Source organism: Adelges cooleyi, unplaced genomic scaffold (genome assembly GCF_023614345.1).
Source record: "Adelges cooleyi isolate 19-005CV unplaced genomic scaffold, UGA_ACOO_1.1 ACOO_flye_CR_arks_rails_tigmint_CR_PRNA_30, whole genome shotgun sequence".
NCBI lineage: Eukaryota > Metazoa > Arthropoda > Insecta > Hemiptera > Adelgidae > Adelges > Adelges cooleyi.
In genome coordinates, this window is record NW_026095971.1 from 11,432,143 (window position 1) to 11,443,550 (window position 11,408).

The window sequence follows — 11,408 nt, forward strand, 5'->3', positions numbered from 1 at the left end:
TTGTACGATTCGTGTGGTATATTTTAATAATTTGTTACATTTGTATTCGTGTCCTTACTATAAAAATAGACATTTTTTATTACGCTGAAAGGGCCACTGTAACTCCTAGCTTTATTAAAATGCATGTTTTAAAAGTTTATTTTTATCAATCTCTGACTCTTCTAGCATATTATATTGAGCGTTATATTTATATATATATATATATATATATATAATTAAATATTTATTTTTTAAATAGTTTTCTTCAGATACATAGATACTCAGGTACACATTATTATAAACACCTATAGTAATATTATGTTTTCATAAATAAATTCAAATTTTGAAATAACTGAAGACCTAAAGTCCTGTAGAAGTGTAAGCATATAAAAATGTTTACAGGGTATATTATTTAAATTATTTACAACATTTTCGGTTACACTTGTACTTAAATATTAGCTTTGCTAACGTTTCGGAAGCCTTACGTCTTCCATTTTCAGTGCTGTTTTTCCGTGTTAAGTCCCATGTTACTCGTTCGGCTGCTGCCCGCAGACTCACGTTGGCAAATATGGAAAATATGGGTATAACCGAAAACTTTGAAAATTATTTAAAAAATAAATTAGTTATTTATTTTGAGTAAAATTAACAACAAAATAAATAAATATAAAACATAATATTATTTATTTTAGTCCGTATTACGTTTTTCATATTATTTGATTATATATATATAGAACTTGTAATTAATTATTCTATTTAATATTGATAATAGCATCATTAATTAACCATAAATGTACCTACTTTTTAGTAACAAGGGTGGTTTGAACTTTGACAGTACATTTCATTAAAACAGAATATTGATACAAGTTTTTAAATGTTTATATAGGTAATATTTATAATAACACAAGACATATTATGTTTTTCAAGTTTTGTAGCTTTTATGTTTTGTATTTAATATATATGTTAATTAAATGTTATAATAGAATATACTACTAAAAATAATAAATCTGAAAACCGCAGTTTTGCTTGTATGTAAGTATTGTATTTTATGTAGATCAATAATAACAATATCTTCTTAACATCACAACTTAAAGAGTCCAAGCAAAATAAACGCGCATGAATTCGATTAACGAGATTTGCTCCATGCTATTTTCTTAATAACTTCAGTGCTAGTCACTAGATTTTTGTATATTTGGTATTATAAAGTGTATTGTCACCTTTAGCAACGAGGGTAGAGTGAATTTAATCGGTGAATAAAAAAGGCCGTTATGGAACAAACAGCTAGTGTCCATTGTTGTTAAATGACATTTAAGTTAAGTTGAACTTTAGTTGAAGAATTTACCAAGATTATCTGTGCCAAACAACCCGAAATGGATACCATAAAATGGCACAGGTAACCGTGGAGGTGGGACAGCTAAAAGAAACGGATGCAACGGATACTGCTTAAAGCTCTATGCAATAGTCGGTCCGCCAGATTGAAACGAAGACCAAGAAGATTAAACGCTCAAGATCTCTAAACAGAAACATGATAAGACTAGTGAGTAGTGACCCCACCTTCGTAATAAACGCAGGAACAATAGAACCAGCGGAGGGAAAAATTCAATTGTGGACGGAAGTGGTCAGACGCAATAGGGCCCCTATGTTGCAACTCACTACTCATTACGAATAAAACCGACAAGATACTAGTAAAGGCAGGGCACGAAACAACAAGCGATACACTAACAATACAAGTCATGGAGACAAAGAGTGACATCCTGAACAAGAAAAAGTCGAATAAGTCGAGGATGCAGATAAAAAGAATAAATGCCCCTACTCTCTTAAATGAGATCCTGAATTTATTGTTTGTTTAGAAATATTACAGTGTTTATTTTTTTATTGAGATAATAATAAATCTAAAATAGTATGTGTCAATCCGAGAACCCAATTAGTTTTCATTTTTGTAAAAAGTTGATTAGTAAAATACGCAAGAAGGTTTAAGTTCACTTAAATTAGCACAATTAGCATAATCAATTGTTATGGTTCGTATAAAATAGGCTGCAGATAATGATGAAAGGATAGTTGAATAAACAAACATCGTTATGAAATAGTAGTCTATTCTTAACTGCTACTTACATTTAAACGTGTAATACTAATAAATATCGAATATTTTGTCGTATGACACACGTGCGATCGAGCAGAATAAATATTTAAATTTACGAACGTGATATTAATCATTGTCTGCTATTATCTCCACTAATTTAATGTACATAAATTATAAAATAAAGCTCAATGGAATAATATTGTTTAAAAATGAATAAAAATAGAAACGACGTCGGCGCCTATAAGAAACGGGTGGCATGGTCTATTAGCCATGTTACTCATCTTGAATAGATGGTTTTACGTTTAATGGTTAACGGACAAATGTAGTAGTTGTCATTCGGATTTCGGTAAAAGAACAAAAAGACGTCATGTTCGTCAATTTTATTTATGCACCAAAATATTATTATTATTAATTTTTTAGTGTAATATCGTGTTTTTAATGATCCACATTTCATGGATACAATATAATAAGAGTTGGCTTTATTTTAATTATTAATAACTAGGTTTTTAATCAATGAAGTATACCTAGCTAATATAATATTTACTTAAATAGTTGAAAAGAAATAATAACGAGAGTAAAAACAACTTTATTACAATACAATTTCTTTAAAAACTTAATTTTTTTCGGAAGTTTCTTCAAAATTATATTTTAAACTTTAACACTTCAGTAGTTTATTGTCAAAGTCATTTTGTTTAGTGACAACCTTGTAATTTTATTTTTAACATAAATCTTTAAAAATAAAAACCGCAAATATATATATTTCCTATACCTACGCGTGGTTATTATATTTTATTGACAACTAGCTGTTTCGTTCAATTAAATCCTCAACTGTAATACGGTACCGGCTACCGTATTTTCCGGTAAAGTAATAAGTCTTATTTTTTTTAATATATAATGCAATTTGGTTAGGCGTGAGCAGACAAGGAAACTTTATAAAATTATAAGTTACTTGCAGTCTGTTTTCAAGGAGTTTTTTATAGGCAATGTTTAAGAAAAATTAGGTTTTAATACATTTCGACCATGTCAATTAATTTACCGGTTAATTTGTGTAAGCTTCAAGGTATTATTTTAATTTTAAATAATAATTGTTTCTATGATTAAAAGCCACTTAAATTTATTTTAGATCGAAAAACAAGGCAAAATGTCGATTACAAAGGCTGGTCCAATTTCAATTCTGTAAAGAGATTTGAGTTTTTTGGCTCATTTACTATGTTATTATGTAGGAAGCCGATTTTCATTTAAAAATTTCAGTTTCTTGTAATTAAATAGATTTAATTTGCAATTTTTTTAGTAAAAAACCCAACTTTTTTACATAAAAAAAGCAAAAACTCAAAAATCTGTTTCCTACATTACCAAGTAAAGTTGCCAACGAATTCGTATATATTTACAGAATTGAAATTAGACTATCCTAAGTAGTCGACTTTTTATCTGGCTTTTTGGTCTAAAACGTCAAAAAACAGACCGCAATAATATAGTTTATAATCTATGGGAGTAGCAGCCGTGTGTTTACCGATTAAATAACTTTTTTATCATCACCGTATAAAAACCTTCACTTGAAAGTACCGATGAACAAGTTAATAAAATACAAAAATAGCGCCATTAAAGAAACATTAGCGAGTAAGAATGGTATCTTGGTATTTTCATTACAAAATGCTGTCAAGCTAACTCAAAATTACTTGATTGAAAAAAATATGGCTAACATAGCGTTAGCAAAATTGTATACTAAGGAAGAAGTTTGTTCATCTAAACTTACAGTTAAAGAACCTATAATTAGATGACTTGACTAAATATTTAGTCGAAAGAATTATTGGGCTGTCGCTATTTTGATTATAATTTTGTGTCTCTGCATTTTTGAAGAGTTAACAGCGTCTCACCCTTCAAAATTTTTTAAAGGTTCAAATAAACTTACACATTTTTCAATTGTAATTTGAAGTATATAAGAATATGTTATCATTTCTAATAATAGTACCAGTGGCGAAACGGGAGCTGAAACCTAGTTGGTTCAGTCTTTCTGGTTTTTATGTCTTAGTTTAAGAAACTGCATGACCGATTAACGTAATAATAAGGTCCTATATCAGAAATAGGAAGTGTAATACATAGTTAAATTTTACTAAGGCAGACCACACATTTGACTCCGATTTCCACGTCACTCTAAGTTCTAACAGTAAAATACCTACAGGCTACAACACGTCATAATTATTAAAGATCTTGAGTAGCAATAACCAGATAAAAATCTACCAGACACTGTTGTATGTTCAACACGATGTCTACAATGTCAGCGAGGTTTTTAAATAATATTAGGAATTAATATGCAATGAAAATCGATAGAACTTTTGAATTTCAAGCGTCAAAAAAACGTATCTTTTAATAATACTCGTATTACTCGTATTATTGTAGTTAAACAGTTAAACTGCCAGGATTGTTTGAACCATTGAAAAACTGTCGAAATTAATTTGTTACCAGAATAGAAATGACAAAGCTGCTATTTTGTTTTTACGCACACTGCACACATATTAATTATGTTGACTGATGTGTCTGGGCCATATATATATGTTTATGAATATTTATACATTTTAATATTTTATAAACTAAAAGTATTGTCTACATTACATTTATGAAAAAGTCACTTTAAAAAATGGTCATTTGCAGTACCTAAACAGTTAACAATTTACAGCGCACTTTTAAAAATTGTAATTCAAAAAAAAATATTAAGGCAATTTTCATCATAAGATGTGTAATATAGAAATTAAAATAATACTACGTTAAGCACAAAGGTACATATCACTTCACTCATAAATTTAGTCCATTGAGATGAAGTCTGTACTGATTAAAGAAGACAGGTATACTAGACATTTTTTTTGTTTAAAAGTGTCTACACGGGTTGTACAAAATCATAACTGTTGACCATTCGAAAAATCTAGACTGTTCATTGATAAAAACCCACACTTCTAATTTTATTTAGATTCGAATACTTTTGTGTCATAGCTTATAATTTTATAATTTTGCATTTTTAAATGGAATTTATAATAAAGAAATATAATGTAAATGTACTCGTATATCCTTAAACGCAGTCTAGAGACGTTAAAACGTTTATTACTTAAATTACTAACTCACAAAGTAATGCAAACTAATTGTGTAGTTTTAGATTTACATCAAACTGAAAAAAATATTCCATACGATACAATATGGAAGTTAGTTTTTTGTGATCTTAAACTTAAAAATATATACTAATATTAAAGTTATTACATGTAAATGTACTATTTTATACTATAGAATTATAAAAAAAATAAGTATAAGATAATTTACAATCTAAATATGTTTTAGGTCTTAAAAATATTTATATTTTTTATGTTTTAATGTACACATCATAACTGAAATTAATTATAAAATAATTACTACTCCTTAATTAATTTTTGGAGTATATTAAAAAGTGTGTTAACGATCATTTGTTGATATTAAACTGATAACGCATCAAAAATATTTTAGTATCTTAAATCCATTATACATTATTCAATGGTTTAAGTAAAAAAAAAAATGCAAAAAATGTTGTACCAAATTCGCTGTGGACAGGGTTCGAACCTGTGCGGGCAGAGCCCATTGGATTTCAAGTCCAACTCCTTAACCACTCGGACACCGCAGCTGATGTAGGAATAGTGAAAAATTGAGTTTTATAAGCCGTACCCATTACTACTAACGAATTCTCACCTACATAGTTATAGTTTTGAAATAGTCGCCAAATGTTAATGAAAATATAATATTTTGTTTAATATACCGTATCAGTACATTAACATAATATTTATTGTTGTAAAAAATCATAAAATTAAAATATTATCTATACGGGATGTGTAAATTATTTAAATCAAATTTTCAAAAATGTAGGTAGGTAATTAATGATTTTGCAATGCTCATTACTTTTTGAAAAGTTATATCTATCAGTAAATATGTTAATAATTAAACCTGACTTTCAAGGTAAGTAAGTTAAGTTAAAATAACGTTTAAATAATAAGAAAAATTGATGGAAGAGATGGAACCTAAAACTAATTTAAAAATACTTAAATTCATATTATATTACACATTGTTTGGTATTCGCGCGTAATAATATTTTATAATTATAGAATACAATGGAATATTAGTTGGTTTTAAAGATATAATATGCAAAAATATAACTACTGAATACTGTTCAGAATTCGTTTTGCCTTTAAAAAAACATTTTGAGTCATAGTGGTATTATATTGAAACCACCGTCAAAATAATTGGATAAAAAATGTGATGTGTGACTCTAAAGGAGATAAAAAAATGTTGATGGTGGTTTTGATCCAAATTTCAATCATCATTGAGAACTCGTTACGTAATCTAGAAAAACATTTTTTTGCACTTGAGCGACGTGTAGCATTTAGCAATGTATTTTATATATTGTGTTTTATAATAATTAAAAATACTTTTAAAAAATCTCATTAAAATTTAGATTTTCCTACGAACCCTGACATGTTGTACCTACCTAATAACTTGATAAGTTTTAATTCAACGGTAAGTTGAAATTATTCAAAATAATAATAATTATGGTGACAAAGTCTGCGGTCGACATTTTTCCCTTTTTTTTTCGTTTATAATAATAGTATAATTGTTTTTATTACTTAGAAAGGTTCTCGTTTATGTTAATGTGACCTTTTAAGACAACTACAGGGCGTATATTATTATTTCGTTTTATGTATTCAACGGTATTACCATATAATAATTATGATCATTTAAAAGGAAACTACTGTGATAGTCGGAAAAAGTAGGGTGTTTTCTTCTCTTTTCTAAAACCAAAATGCGAGAGAAACGTGTACACGTTCACGTACTATACGTTTACACTATATAATTATAATTATATTATAATTTAGATACTATACCTAGTGTATAATTATAAATTGTACCCAAATATTAAATATACACTATGTTTTTGGAAAAATTAGATACACTTTCCTTTTAATGTGACATACTTGTAACAACAAAAAAGTTGTAGTTTTAAACAATAAAAACGCCATTTTAATTAGTTAATATTAGATAAATTATTTAAAAATTTTGATTTCGAGAAAACCATGGGAATTCTCTAATCTGAAATTTGAAATGCACGATTTCAGAGACACGATCACTAATTGTTAAGAAGTTTGTAGTTCAAAACTTTTACTCGTTTAGAAAACACTTGTACGCACTTATATCGGTATAACGTTTAAGATGAAAAACAGACAACAAATTTTGGAAAACGTTTTTAAGTATTTATGGTACAATCTTTCCTATACTACTCCAACTTTAAGCGGCATTTACATAAATATTTTAAGACCGCTACATTTCTGAACTCTACGACAAACAGATGCGGGTATAGATATTTTAAGAAAAATGTACAGCGGTGTATATCTTTTTATGTAAAAACTAGTTTTACTGATACTAAATGTACTTGGCTTTCAAAAGAATAACATCAAGTTTGCTTTACCTATCTCTTACTGTACAAACAAATATTAATTTTTTCCAATGAAGTTATATATGTAAACGTTATAAAAATGTGTTTTATTGTTTATGAGTTGTTCATGCAAATCATATTTTGAAAAGATCGATACTTTGTTGTCTGGAATATCACAATACACATGTTTACTATTTAAACACTGATAGTACTAAATTTAAACCAGTACAAGTTTGTTAGAAAATAAAAAATGTTATGCTCTTTTCAAAAGTAAGTAATAGAATTTATTGTAACTAAATTTAAAAAATTAATATTTGTACAGCGTTTTTTTTTTTACATTATTATTTGCCAAAAATGAACTAAGACAATATGTTTTTATTTTTATGAATTATTGCGATTCCATCAAATTAATTTTTTAATCATTTTTAGTATAATCATTCAGAGTATAATCTTATGACCGTATCGCATACCTGCATTGTTATGAACGTATTGCTTTACTATTAATAACGTATAAAGATAGAATGTATAAAGACTTTGGCCGCGACCGTGAACTTCATTGTACGTTATTAACTCTGACCCATTCGATTGCACGTAGTTGATTTAACAACATTTCACGGCTAACGGTCTATTTCCCCCTTTATCAAGCACCTAATGCGCGATCAGCGTTAATGATTCACAAAGTATTTACTATCAGCCCGTACACCACGTCTTCAGTGCAATATTCTGTGTGATTTTTGATAAATACACCTGTACGTTAAAAGAACATTTCCAAAGAAGGTAACCTTTTTCAAATCTTAATAACAAAATTACATACCATATTGTTCAATAAGTTTGTATGATTATAATTCGGTAAATTGGTTTTTTTTTGGTATTATGAAAAATTACTTTTTTTTATTATTTTAACTTTACTATAATATTACAATTTACAGTAACTATATTATATGGATTTATACATAAAAAAACTTGCGGACATTTAATATTACACATTTTGTTGGGCTATTTTTTTTTGCTGTCGGAACTTGAATCTGTCAACAACATTAATTTGTCTTCAAGGGAAATATTTGATATAAACTGATCTTTTAAACATGGCGACTAATTTTACCATAACTGAATATTATATTTTTTAAGTTAACTAAGTAAGTTATTTTCCTCTGAATTTAGGGAAAGGTGGATAAAAAAAATAAAAAAAAGCTTAGACAATACTTTTAAAATAAAAATCGGACCTTTAGCTTACCTAGAAATGCTAAACCTTTTAACAAAACAAATATTTTTTGAAAAATGTCTTGGTGACACATTGGAAAGTGCTTTCACCTTATGATTTAAACATTATGTGTTTATATTATGTGTGATATAATGAAAACTATGAAGTATACATTATATAATATTCGTCACAAATTATTTATTAATGCTCAAAAATAAACAACTATTTTAAAAAATATAAACAAATTAATTAATCTATATAAGCATATTTTTTTTATCTTTAATAAAGATTAATTTCCAAAATGTAACGTTAACTTTAACTTTAAGTTTTAAAGGAAACCCGATCTAGATTACTGATGAGAGCGACACCAATTAAAAGTTTTCAATAAATTTATAAAATGAAAAATGTATTTATTTTTAAATAATATGTGATCGAGTCTCTTGGTGATATCCACTCATCAGAGGCGTTATAACGTGCATCGTTAAGTAATTACCGTGATTTAAGGTCAACTTTAGTGAGTTAAAGTAAATCTATAAATTGTATTGTGCATAGAAACAAATATATACAGGAGCTAATCCTACAAGGTATGAATTCTATGATTATTGATTTGTTTTCTTCTGCAAATTAGCTACATTAAAAAAGTACAATATAATTATTGTGGTAATAGTAATAAGTAGGTAACCGCCGTAGTCTAACGTCAGTGAACTCAGCTCAGCCATCGCGGTCGTCTGAACTTGTGTAATATGAGGTACGCTCGCTGTGCATAAAATATATTCGTTGTCACGGACGAAATAGAATTGAAATAAAAAACGCACAAACGAGAATTGAGCACGGAAGTAACCTATCTCGTGTTAGTCAATTATTGTTATTGGTGAACTTTACGGTGACGGCGGTGTCACTTGTTTGTGTGACAACAAAGGAACAACGGTATCAAAATGTATAAGTCTTAAAAAAGTCTAAAAATAAAAAAAAGTTGTGTTCGTTTTTTTATTTATAGCGTCTAATTACCGTTGTTAGTCGGAATTGTGTATTTTAAATAATTATGTTGAAAAATACTATTTCTTTATGTTTTAAACGCATTTATAAAAACTTCAGTGTATAAATACATTTTTTTTATTTACCCGTTTGTTTTGCCAAGGCTGCATTTTTAATTTTATTGTGGAAAATAGTAAAATTAAGAACAGTCGGTGGAGCAAGAAATGATTAACGCACGTATAAAATATTAATTGTAGACCAAAATAGATTTTTTATCCGGAAAACAGTAGGAGCTGCCTGCTGTCAATTAATTTGGCGATAAGTAGCAAGTACACAGATCCGATACACGAGGGTCGTGTCCAAAGTTGTACCATAGCAAATTATCACTATCGGTAATACTCGAAGCTTAGGTAATTCTATTAATAATTTAGGTGTTTGCCAACGGCTGTCATTCTCCGCTTCGACTATAACATGATCTTCTGTTAAACGCGGAAAACGACTGAAGTTCAGACGACATGTTTAATCGACGAATTATTTACGAAAAGCGGCAAAATGCGGCGGTTCTTAATCGAAAATTTTTGACCTACCTTTACACGCGATTAATAAATAATAATGGCGGGTAATCTCACAAGTACCGGCAATACAAGTGTATTTATAATAACAACAACATTGTTGTTTACACGGTTTTAATTACTATTATTATTATTATACCGATAGTTGGAATTATTAATCGTATTTTAACAATTCACAATAATATTATCACGGGTCGAATGATAAACGCCGCCAAAGTAAAATAGTAATAATATTGTGATAATATGTTTACCTTTGCCGTTGGTCGAATCTGCGGGAAACTAGGACGGTTTAGTTTTTTTAGTCCTTGTGCGTGTTTCGGCCACAACAAAACGACTAAACACGGATCGGGGTGGAGTATTTTTTTCTCCCCGAATTCGTACGGTACCTACGGCGTCGATTATTAAATTAATTAATTAAGAAAGTGGACGAGTTGAAAAAAAAACAAATAATATTCCAAACGAAAACCGATTTTTTTTTTAAAGAACCGTTTTTTACGACACTTGCTATGGGTAAGAAATTAAATTGAAAAAAAAACGAAAAACAAAAATGCTCACCGACTATCGCGCGCCGAAAACAAAAAACCAAAACAAATACACTTCGCGGGTGTGTACTCGGCACGACGAAATTCGGCGATGCGGCTGCTTTAGCGCGCAAACCTTGGAGGGTTATCCGGAACTGCTACCGTGCGAGGCTCCGGTAACGGTCGCTCGGCCAGCTTTGCCGCTGCCGCCGCCTCTTTACAGTGATCGCCAGCGCTGCAATAAAATATTACCGTAGGCCGCGCTATCGTGTGTTTGTCAGTACAAACGACAATATTATACTAGCACCAGCAGCTAATAGTGTACGTACATTACAATATCACAACGCGTACTATTTTATATTGTACATACATACATGCATACAATCGGATATTATTATTGTGTACAATACGATACCTATCTACATGATTAGTGGCGACGAGCGCGCGTCCAACACGAGTCGGACGTGTACGGAACTCCGTGGTTCAAAATTAAAAAACGGACAGGTCAAAACCTTTGAGGGACCTACATTAGCATTTTTTAAGGCGCATTGTATAGGCAGCGAAAACTTAACAGTAAGCTAAAATAATTAAACTTCCATATTAGCACGGGAAAGAGGATCTATTTTGATATTTAATGTTTTTT

General features: G+C 29.2%; 1 protein-coding gene and 1 non-coding gene across 2 annotated transcripts in view; both read right to left on the reverse strand.

Annotated features, from left to right (window-relative positions):
• Nucleotides 1-10,935, reverse strand: part of LOC126838206 (octopamine receptor beta-2R-like) — a 139,988-nt gene extending 129,053 nt beyond the window's left edge. Inside the window, exon 1 of the mRNA XM_050572406.1 lies at nt 10,496-10,935. The gene's annotated coding sequence lies outside the window, so the exon portion shown is untranslated. The remainder of the gene's footprint in view (nt 1-10,495) is intronic.
• Trnas-uga (transfer RNA serine (anticodon UGA)) lies at nt 5,615-5,696 on the reverse strand. Its single transcript has one exon. It is a non-coding gene; the product is annotated as a tRNA-Ser (tRNA).
• Nucleotides 10,936-11,408: the final 473 nt, after the last annotated feature.